Below are 10,074 nucleotides of genomic sequence, written 5' to 3'. Positions count from 1 at the left end.
CGAGCAGCCGCCGCAGCCCCGCCCCCTCCCCTTCCCCAATAGGTATCTGCGGGGGAGGGGGCGGCAGCCCGGCCGCTACCGCGCTTGCTCGGCTCCTCCGGCATGAGGGCGCGCCCGCCTCCCCGAGCCCGGCGGGCTGCGTCCCCAGCCGCCGCTGCCGCCGCCTGTTCCGGGGCTCGCCGGGCACCTCCGGCGGCAGGAGCGGGGCCGGACTGAGCCTCGCGCCCCGGCCATGTAGCCGCCGCCGCCCCGCGCCACCGCGAGCTTCGCCGCCGCCGCAGCAGCAGCAGCGCTGCCGGGTCCCCCGCCGCCCCGCCCCGCCCCAGGACCGGCGCGGAGCGGGGGGTCCCGGAGACAGGCCGGCTCAGCCCGTGCTGGTGCTGGCGCTAGCGCCGGGCCGGGGGGCGCATGGAAGAGCCTCCCCGCCGCCCCTTCCCCGCCGGCTCCGCAGCTGGCCGCCCGCCGGGCTGAGCCCCGCAGAGCCGCCTCAGCCAGCCCTGCCTGCCTGCGCCGGGCGCAGTGAGCGGGGAGCCCGCCTGCTGGGCGGCCGGGCGGATTTACAGCGGGCTCTGGATTCCCTTTGGGGCGAAACCTGGATGTGATTTGTGCCTCTTCCTACCGACCGGCGGGCGGGCGGAGAAGCCAGCCTGCGGGACTGAGCCGCTGGGCGGCCCCAGCGGGGGGCCCCTGGGCAGCTGCGACTCCTGCTTGGCCGGGGGCAGAGAGCTGGGGAGCCACCTGCCCGCTCCGGACCGCTGCGGTGCCAGCGCCTCCACCGCTTCCAAGGTAATTCTCCCGCTTTCCACCCTCCAGACCTGCCTGTGCTGCTCCGACATTATCTGGCGTGCAAGGGAAGCGCCGATGTTGCGGGGTTTGGATGGTGGGTGACAGCGCTGCCCAGCTCTGCAAGGTGTTATCCCCTGGGGACGGTGCAGCCCTGATCCTGTTGTGTCGGGGACTCAGTACCTCCTCTTCTGGTTCAGAGCCCTAGATCTGGAAAAGAAGGAATATGTACATGGTGGCCAGTGAAAGTCAAAGCTAGGGGAGGGAGGGGTCGGGAGCCCTGGCATGTACTCATTTCCCTTTACAGACATGTCTAGATTTCTTGGCCCTATGTTTATCTAGAGGGTTAGTTAATTTTTTAAAAAGTTGTAGAAAGCTCTGGTTGTTGGTGCTATGAAAGAAGCACTCGGGAGGGTTTTAATATTTGTTGTTTCCTTGATGTCCTGATTTCCATGCTATTTAAAAAAATGCATAGGAGTTAAACTTGAGAAAACATGATGATGAAGAGAGAAATCTTGCCTTTGTATGTATGCTGTCTAGGAGATACAGTGTCTGCTATAAATAGAAAGAGAGGCTCAACTGATAAGGGGACAAACAGCATCTAATTTTTTAATTATGTTTGCATTAGTGTTTGAGTGCCTCAGCTTCTTAACATTTTCTCAGCATCAGCCAGAAGATAAATAATATGGGATGAACAGACTCTAACAGTTTCATGATTTTTTCCCCTAGTTCTTGATAAATTGCTTTGTCATTGTCAGATGTGCCTTGTGTTGCTGTGCCAGTGTTTTAACACTCTCTCTCTCTCTCTCTCTCTCTGAAGAGAAATGAGATCCAACCTTAACATTACAAACACCTGCTGATAAGTAAGAGTGCTTCTTATTCAGTGAGTCACTTTACAGAGCAAGTCAGAGTTGATTTTACACTGAATAAGGCTCCTTGTAATTGGTAACTTGATCATATGTGATGGCTAAAATAAAACTCTCTTAACAGAATTCTCTCAGGCATTTCATTTTCCTCTTTGTACAATTCCTGGTTTAAATTATTGGTGCCTCATAGTTGAAAATGTGTTTTTTGTTTTTTGTTTTAAATGGCATCCAGAAGCCAAGACCTGCCAAAATCAAAGCTTGATAAGAATTAGGCTGGTTTTTTTGTGTGTGTTTAATTTTGGCATATAATTTATGAAAAAAGTTTCTAACATTCCACTTTATACACATTTTCAAGGGTTACACCTAATGTGCTGTAACTAGCTGAAGGGAAGGAATCCTGATGAGCCATACGGTGCTGTTGTTGATGCGAGGCTCATGTTTTGTGCAGTGATAGGATGAAGTGGATCTATATAAATGGATCATAGTTGATTTTTTTTAAAATATCAGTTGTATTCACATTCAGTCAGAACATCCTTTCAGGTTTCTTTGCTGTCTGCAGCTGGTTAAATGACCTGCAACTACAGGACACTGTACAGCTCTCATGTAAGAGATTTTGGTGTTGTCATTGAGACCTGCTAAGGTGATGCACATAATAAAAAAATGAAATGACTGCATAGATTGTAGGTTTGAACTGAGTTTGCTCAGATAGGAAGAACCCTCCCAAGATCATTCACTGGGGAGCATCGTTTCCAAAAGAACCAGACATAAATCTGCAGGCAATGGGGTTCTTTATCTAATAGGGGTTTGAAACATCACAATAGCATAGTTACCTAAGAGAGTTTGTTTTAAGGATGCAAGATGCTTTTCCCTTTAAGGTTATTTTGGTGAAGATTTTCCTTCTATACACAGCAGCTGGGAGCACAGGTGTGTAAAGACTCCTATGAAATATGTATGCCATTTAATCCCTCGTTAAATCTTGAAGATGTCTTCCACCTTCTTAAATAAAATTTTATCAGGAGTTAAGATTGATTTCACCCCCCTTTCTGATCAGACTAAAGATGAAGTGCTTCTTCTAAAATGCCATGATATGCTTTAAAATATTGCTTGTAGGTACAAGATAGCTTTCAGATAAAAGCAGTTATGCTGCTCAGGGACCAGGCTAAAATACGGCTTTGACTCAACTGATAGAAAATCATTCTGAACTCGTGAGGCACAAATAGATTCTTTAGTAAAAGGGTGAGTGGATGTCAAAATCACTTCTGTTCAGGAAAGCTACTACAAAATATGCTGGCTGCTCTTTGCTTCTAAGAAGCCAGTTGAAACTAATTATGTTGGGAGAATGAGGAAGCATCATTGTAGACTTCAATGTGGCTGTTTAGAGACTCAAGGATATTAGATTGCATTAACATTTGATTATCTCATAAACCCCAAAAGTCTTAGTTTAAAGGCAACTGGCTACGATTCTTTTCAAATTATGAAGTGATGCATTGATTTTTAACGTTTTGTGTGAATTTAGCATTGCTGAGAGGTGCTAGCTTTGGCAGCCCTGCTGTCTGAGAACCTCACCACAGAACTGGTTATAGCACTGACCGTGCAAGTCTTGCTCCCTGCCAGCCTGTGATGAAAGAGAATTCTCCAAGCCTATTCAGTCCTTGCTGAGATTACCACAAGGGGGCCCATTCTGTGTCTGTGTCCAGTAGGAATTGGTTTGAGACTCATTTTTTATGGTGGAAACTGAACAGCCATTGACCTGCCCTGGGTTTGAACTGATGACCTAGAGCTGAACGGGTCTATAGTCGATTACCAATTCCCAGAGCCACCCAGTCATCTTAGGCTCTAAGTGCATGGTTTAGACTGTGCTGTGGTTTTATACCTGTAACATGCGAGAATCTAAGGTATAATTTATACATGCCCCAGAAGAGCACTGGCTAAAGTCAAGTTTAAAATCAGAATCCTTTGGTGGGTCAGAAATAAATAGGAGCTTTAGGATGCTTGTGTGATGGGTATGGCTGAGCCCTCTGACCCATCAACCTGGGTTCCCTCTCACACTGTGATACTGTGACAAGCTGCGAACCTCTCCAGGTGCTGCACTTACACAGACATGAATGCTTCTCCCAGCCACTCATGAACCAACAACAGAGAGGCTCCAGCCAATTCCCCCCTAGCTCAGGACCCCCACACCTGTACCATCTTGCCCTGGTCAGAAGCCTGACCATTGTAAGTTTATTACCCAGTCTGCCTCCCCATCAACGTGGAGAGGATATGCACCAGCTTTTGTTCCTGAGCTGAGGTTTCCCAAGCACTTCAAGCAAAATACACTGTTCTAAGTAAAACATAAAACAGGTTTAATAACTACAGAAAGATAGATTTTAAGTGGTAGGCATAAAGGATAGAGATGGTTACCAAAGAAAATAAAAAATCAGTGCACAACCTAAGTTCTATAAACTAAATAGGATTTGAATCAAGCAGTGTTTCACCCTGATAGTACAAGCAGGTTACAGATCTTCGATACACAGTCTGGGACTCCTCTTCAGCCCAGGACCACCTTTCCCTTGTCAGTCTTTGTCCTCCAGATGTGTTTCCAGGTGTTGAGTTGTGAGGGGAAAGTGAGGCCAAGTGAGGGATAACTCAGTGGTTTGAGCATTGGTCTGCTAAACCCAGGGTTGTGAGTTCAATCCTTGAGGGGGCCATTTAGGGCTCTGAGGCAAAAAAATCTGTCTAGGGATTGGTCCTGCTTTGAGCAGGGGGTTGGACTAGATGACCTCCTGAGGTCCCTTCCAACCCTGATATTCTATAGAAGAGGGGAAGTGACACCATAGTTTCTTCCAGCTTGCTGGAAAGACCCTTTGCTATGACATGAGTCAAGCAGTCTCCATTGTCTTCATGCTATCTCTGAGAAGTCTCCATTGTATACAGATCCTGGGATAGTTCTTGGGAGTGTGAATTCTCTTCAGTGGGCCATCAGCATGTCTGGCTGTGCTCCATTGTTGTATCTGAAAGGCTCCAACATATCAGTAACACAAACACATAGCAAAACTTCATAACTTCCCATACAATGATAGCACATACACTCTAACCAGGTATTAATGTTCAACAGATCAAGATTTTTAAAATAATAGCTCACAAGGCATACTTTGTATAGAGTATATCATAATTATATGACATTGTTGAATATGGGGGTTCCATGGTGCTGTTTTGAGGTACAGAGTGCCACAGCTTGTCATTGGGAACTAGTGTTTGTTCTAACTAGAAATGTGCTGCATGTGTTATCTTAGAAGCAATTCACAGATGCCCTTTAAGAATGCATTTCTGCGAGCAGATTGGCTCCTAATAGGTGTGTTTCAAGTCTGCACATCAAAGCTCACAGTTAAGTTCCTTCATCTTGTTTTTTTTTTCCAGAGTGAGGCATTTAACAAGGATTCGTTGTTAAGGCCAGAAGGAACCTTAATGATCATATAGGCTGATGACCTGCATAATGAAGGCTAGGGAATTGCACAAAAAGGTCCTGCATCGGGCCCATAAATTCTGGTTAAGTGTATTTTTTACTGTGTTGTAGCCATGTTGGTCCCGGGATATGAGTGACACCAGTTGGGTGAGGTCATATCTTTTTATTTGAAGTTGGTCCACCTAGGCATTGTATGGGGAGGAGGGATAGCTCAGTGGTTTAAGCATTGGCTTACTAAACCCAGGGTTATGAGTTCATTCCTTGAGGGGGCCACTTAGGAATCTGGGACAAAAATCAGTACTTGGTCCTGCCTAGTGAAGACAGGGGAGTGGACTCAATGACCTTTCAAGGTCCCTTCCAGTTCTAGGAGATAGGTATGTCTCCAATTTTGGGGGAGCATTGGCCTGCTAAACCCAGGGTTGTGAGTTCAATCCTTGAGGGGGCCATTTGGGGATTGGTCCTGCTTTGAGCAGGGGGTTGGACTAGATGATCTCCTGAGATCCCTTCCAACCCTAATAATCTATGATTCTAGGATTTTTTTAGAGAGATATACAATCTTGATTTGAAGAGTTCAGCTGACAGAGAATCCACCACATCTTTCAGTTCTTGCCAAGTATCTGCTCAGTGGTCTAGTGAGGTGACTGAAACATGAGGGCCTTGAGAGAGACTTTATTTGGAAGTTCAGAACTTGGCAGCTCAGATTTCCTTGTCTAAAACTTTAATTAGCTAGTTTACAATTTGGAGCTTCACTGTTGTGCTGGGTAGAACTGATCAATCCAGCTCCAACTGGCCTCAACAGCTCAAGTTCTTGCTCAGGTAGGACTGTTCTTACCATTTTGTGTGTGTGTGTGTGTTGGGGGGCAGTTAGTAGGTAAAACTTTACTGAGAACACACAGACAGAATAAGACAGCAAAGACTCTGATGTATAAAATCTCATTCATCTGTTAAAATAATTTGCTGATGAAAGGTGCCAGAGTCCTCTCTGGAGACGGGTGCTCTCTTCATCCACAAAAAGGTACAACATGAGACCAGAAGTGACTATGCAAGGTTTCTCTGGGTCCAGTGTACCTAGAGAAACCATCTTTAGGCAAGTTCAGCCTCCGTGTCCCTTTCAGTCGATCTGTTGTCTTTCTGCTGAGATTGCCAATAGAAATGGTTTTGGTGAAAAGTAATTTTGGGTTTTCATCAGAAATGAAAACCTGGGCGTTGTTTTTAATGGAAAAAAAAACAAACTAAATTTGGTAAATGTTTTCAGGTTTTGGTTTAAAACTTGGGTTTCATTTTTTTCTAAATTGAAAGCAATTTTTTGTTTTACAGAAAATGGTATTCAGAAACAATTTTTTTCCAGTCTATCTTTAATTGAAAAATGTTATTGGGAAATTTCAGCACCTCTCCCCCAGCCCAAATTTCCTGTGAGAAGTAATTGGCCTTTTTCTTTTATTTTTTTTTTCTAGCTGGCTGTTCTGGTCGTGGGTGTTGAAGAGAGTTTTGCTGGAGGTTGTTAATGAAATGCTACCGTGATAATTACTTGGCACATCAGTGTGATCGAGCTGATTAGATCACTTCTCTTCTTTTTACAAAGCTAAAAACTCACAGGCCTACATTTGCAAAAGTGACTAGGGATTCTGGGAGCCCAAGTGAGCACTTAAAAGAAGTCTGAGTTTTAGTACATTCTGTAAATTGGGCTTCCCTTCAGGTGTTTCAAGTTGTGAGGTAGTATGGCCAGATGGATAGAGCACTAGACTGGGACTTAGGAGACCTGCATTCTATTCCCAGCTTGTCCACTGATCTGCTGGGTAAATCCATTCGTCTCTGTGCCTCAGTTTCCCCACCTGAAAAATGGGGATAACGATGCTTGCCTTATTTATAATGTGCTTTTGGATCTGCTCAGGAAAAGGGCTATATAAAATCCAGAGATTATAATTGGTTATTACCCCAACTCACTGGCCATGTTTGAACATTTAGGCCATGGCAACTATGTGACACAGGATCAGCTGGATCTCGGAGCTCAGGAAATGCAGAGTCCAGGAGTTCAAGGCCAAATCCCAATTTATTAGCCACAAGAACGCACCATAGCTCCAAATAGGGTTCCTGGATTCTTTCTGTCATCACTATGTACAGGCAGTCCTTGGACTTATGACACAATTGGTTCCTGAAAATTGTGTGGTAAATTGAAACATTGTAACTCTGAACCTCAATCCACTCCATTGTGGAACTGAGCATTGTAAAGTCGAAACCAGTTGTCGTACATTGAATCAGGGTGTCAATTCAGAAATGTCATAAGTGCCATTTGTTGTAAGTCAAATGTCGTAAAGTCGAGGACTGCCTGTACTCCTGATGACTTACCAGGCCCGCCTACTCATAAAGGGGTAGCACTCTATCCCAAAGTAGCCAGCTGTTGGATTGTGATGATATGAAAACCTGTCCATAGGTCTCAGCATTGTCAGACCCCAACCAGATAGGTTGCCCGCCAGCCAAGAACTTTAATTCTTCCAAGCGCCTTGGACCATTTGTCTCTGGCCTTCTCATTGTATTCTTTTCAGAAAATGGAATGGTCAATCTGCTTGCATGTTCCAGTAGGATTTGCACTAATCTAACAGGGGAATCATTTCTATGGATATAATAAGTGAAATTTTGCTGCATTGGGAGGTATTGAACAAAGAACTCTTGAGCATAATTTCAAAAGAGGATCTCCATTGATTTTTGTAACTGAGAAACTGTATGCCTCTGATCCAATGCTTGGTTTTATGTCCTTTTCCAGAAGAGCAATTAGTCTGGGAAAATTGGCAGTGCTCAGCCCAGTTGTGACAGGAGTTCACTATGGAATAGAATTCCTTTGAAATATGTGCATATTCTCATCTAATCAGTCATGATCACATTTCCAGACACATTTCTAGGATCACTGAACCTCTGCTGAGCCCAATCATGTGTACTCAGTACAATCATGTGCAAGACCAAATAACTCCGCTTTTTGCTAAAGCTAGTGGTTCCAGAGAGAGAGAGAGAGATTTTTTTTATCAAAACTAAATTATTTATATCCTTGTTGCAGCTCTTTGGCACCCAGCAGTTTCTGAAAGGGATTGTTCAGCACAAAGAGGGAGAGGAAAAAAATTAAGAAATCCCAGCCCAGTCTTTGCACCTCATGATGCTTTCAAGTTTACTTTTTCCTGGAGAATAACATGTGCTCCTAACCAGAGCCCCACCCCTGCCATCACTTCCATGTTCCTGATTATCTTCAGTATTGACAACCAAATACTTTCTTTTCTCAGGAAAGAATGCACAGTCTGCTGGGCTTTGGGAGGCAGGGGCTGGGGTAGGGTGGAGGGGAGGAAGGAATGATATTCTACCTCTTTTAAGGAACAGTCTGGAGCTTATAGCTAAAACAGCCTGTGCGCAATCAAGGAGCGTCCTGCCTCATCCTTGGGGCTGGGCTGTATAAACAGGAAAAGAAAGCTGAGCAGGAGCAAGAGAGAGGGGACTGGGAGCCGTGCTGGATGGGCCCTAAAAACTTTGTTTTTCTGACCATATGTTTGGCTGCTCTGTTTCATGCCTTTTAGGTAAGGGCCTTACGAACCGGGTTTTGGCGTCCCCTGTCTCGAATCTAGTACATGTACTTAAAAATAGCTAAGCTTGTGCAATCTTGGGTCATTTTTTCTGGAAGGGGTTTTTCCTGAAGGGCGATTTAGAAAACTGTAGGGCCCTGTTCGTACTGTGGTCCTTCCCCAGACATAATTCCCACTATAGTTTTGTCTGAGTGAGGACTGCAGTAGTAATGTGTGTGATGGGTTCGGTCAAAGAGGCCCCCTTGTGACTGTCACCTGATGTGCTGAAACTACCTCTGAGCTGGTTTTTCCTGCTAGCTTGGGACTCCAGAACCCTGTCTTGTTGAGCCAGACTCCGCTGCAACACAGACCCAGGGTCTGAACCACGCCGCCAAAGCTGCAGACTTTAACCAAAATTGCTCAGCAGGTTTCCTATCTCCAGCATCCAGCTCCCAATGCAATCCAAACCTCAAATAAATCTGGTTTACTCTGTATAAAGCTTATACACCGTAAACTCATAAACTGTCCGCCTTCTATAACACTGGTAGAGTGATATGCACAGCTGTTTGCTCTCCCAGGTATTAATCACTTATTCTGGGTTTATCAATAAACAAAAGTGATTTTATTAAGTATAAAAAGTAGGATTCAAATGGTTCCAAGTAATAACAGACAGAACAAAGTAAGTTACCAAACAAAACACACAAGTCTAAGCATAATATATTTAAGAAACTGAATACAGGTAAATCTCACTCTCAGAGATGTTCCAATAAGCTTCTTTCACAGACTAGACTCCTTCCTAGTCTGGGCCTAATCTTTTCCCCTGGTACAGCTCAGGTGGTAATTAGGGGATTTCTCATGACTGGCCCCCTTTTATAGCTTTGGCCCAAGATGTGAAACCTTTGTCTCTCTGGGTTCCCACCCCCCTTCTAAATGGAAAAGCACCAGGTTTAAGGTGAATTCCAGTATTAGGTGACATGGTCACATGTCACTGTAAGACCTCATTCTTCATTACCCACAGGTTGGCCCCCATGTCCACAAGAAGGCTTGCAGGTAAATAAACCATCTACAACCAATTGTCCTAGTCAGTGGGTGCCATCAAGATTCTAAACCACCATTAATGGGCCACACTTTGCACAATTACAATAGGACCTTAGAGTTAACTTCATATTTCTAGTTTTAGATACAAGGATGGTACATACATACAAATAGGATGAACACACTCAGTAGATTATAAGCTTTGTAATGATACCATGCAAGAGACCTTTTGCATAAAATATATTCCAGTTATATTCACATTCCAAGCATATTTTTATAAAGCATATGGAGTGCAACGTGTCAGTGTCTCACAGAAGTGAGAGGCAGGCAGTTGCTTACAGAGTGTTTGATACTTACAGGGTGTTATATACTGACAGTATTTATGGGGCCAGCAATAATATAG

General features: G+C 44.8%; 1 protein-coding gene across 1 annotated transcript in view; it reads left to right on the top strand.

Moving 5' to 3' along the window:
* Positions 1 to 526: 526 nt before the first annotated feature.
* LOC120388892 (leucine-rich repeat and fibronectin type III domain-containing protein 1-like protein) overlaps positions 527 to 10,074 on the top strand; it is a 218,216-nt gene continuing 208,668 nt past the window's right edge. The window contains exon 1 of the mRNA XM_039511004.1: positions 527 to 786. The gene's annotated coding sequence lies outside the window, so the exon portion shown is untranslated. The remainder of the gene's footprint in view (positions 787 to 10,074) is intronic.

Source organism: Mauremys reevesii, linkage group 22, assembly GCF_016161935.1.
Source record: "Mauremys reevesii isolate NIE-2019 linkage group 22, ASM1616193v1, whole genome shotgun sequence".
Lineage (NCBI taxonomy): Eukaryota > Metazoa > Chordata > Testudines > Geoemydidae > Mauremys > Mauremys reevesii.
This window is presented reverse-complemented; position numbering and strand designations above follow the sequence as displayed.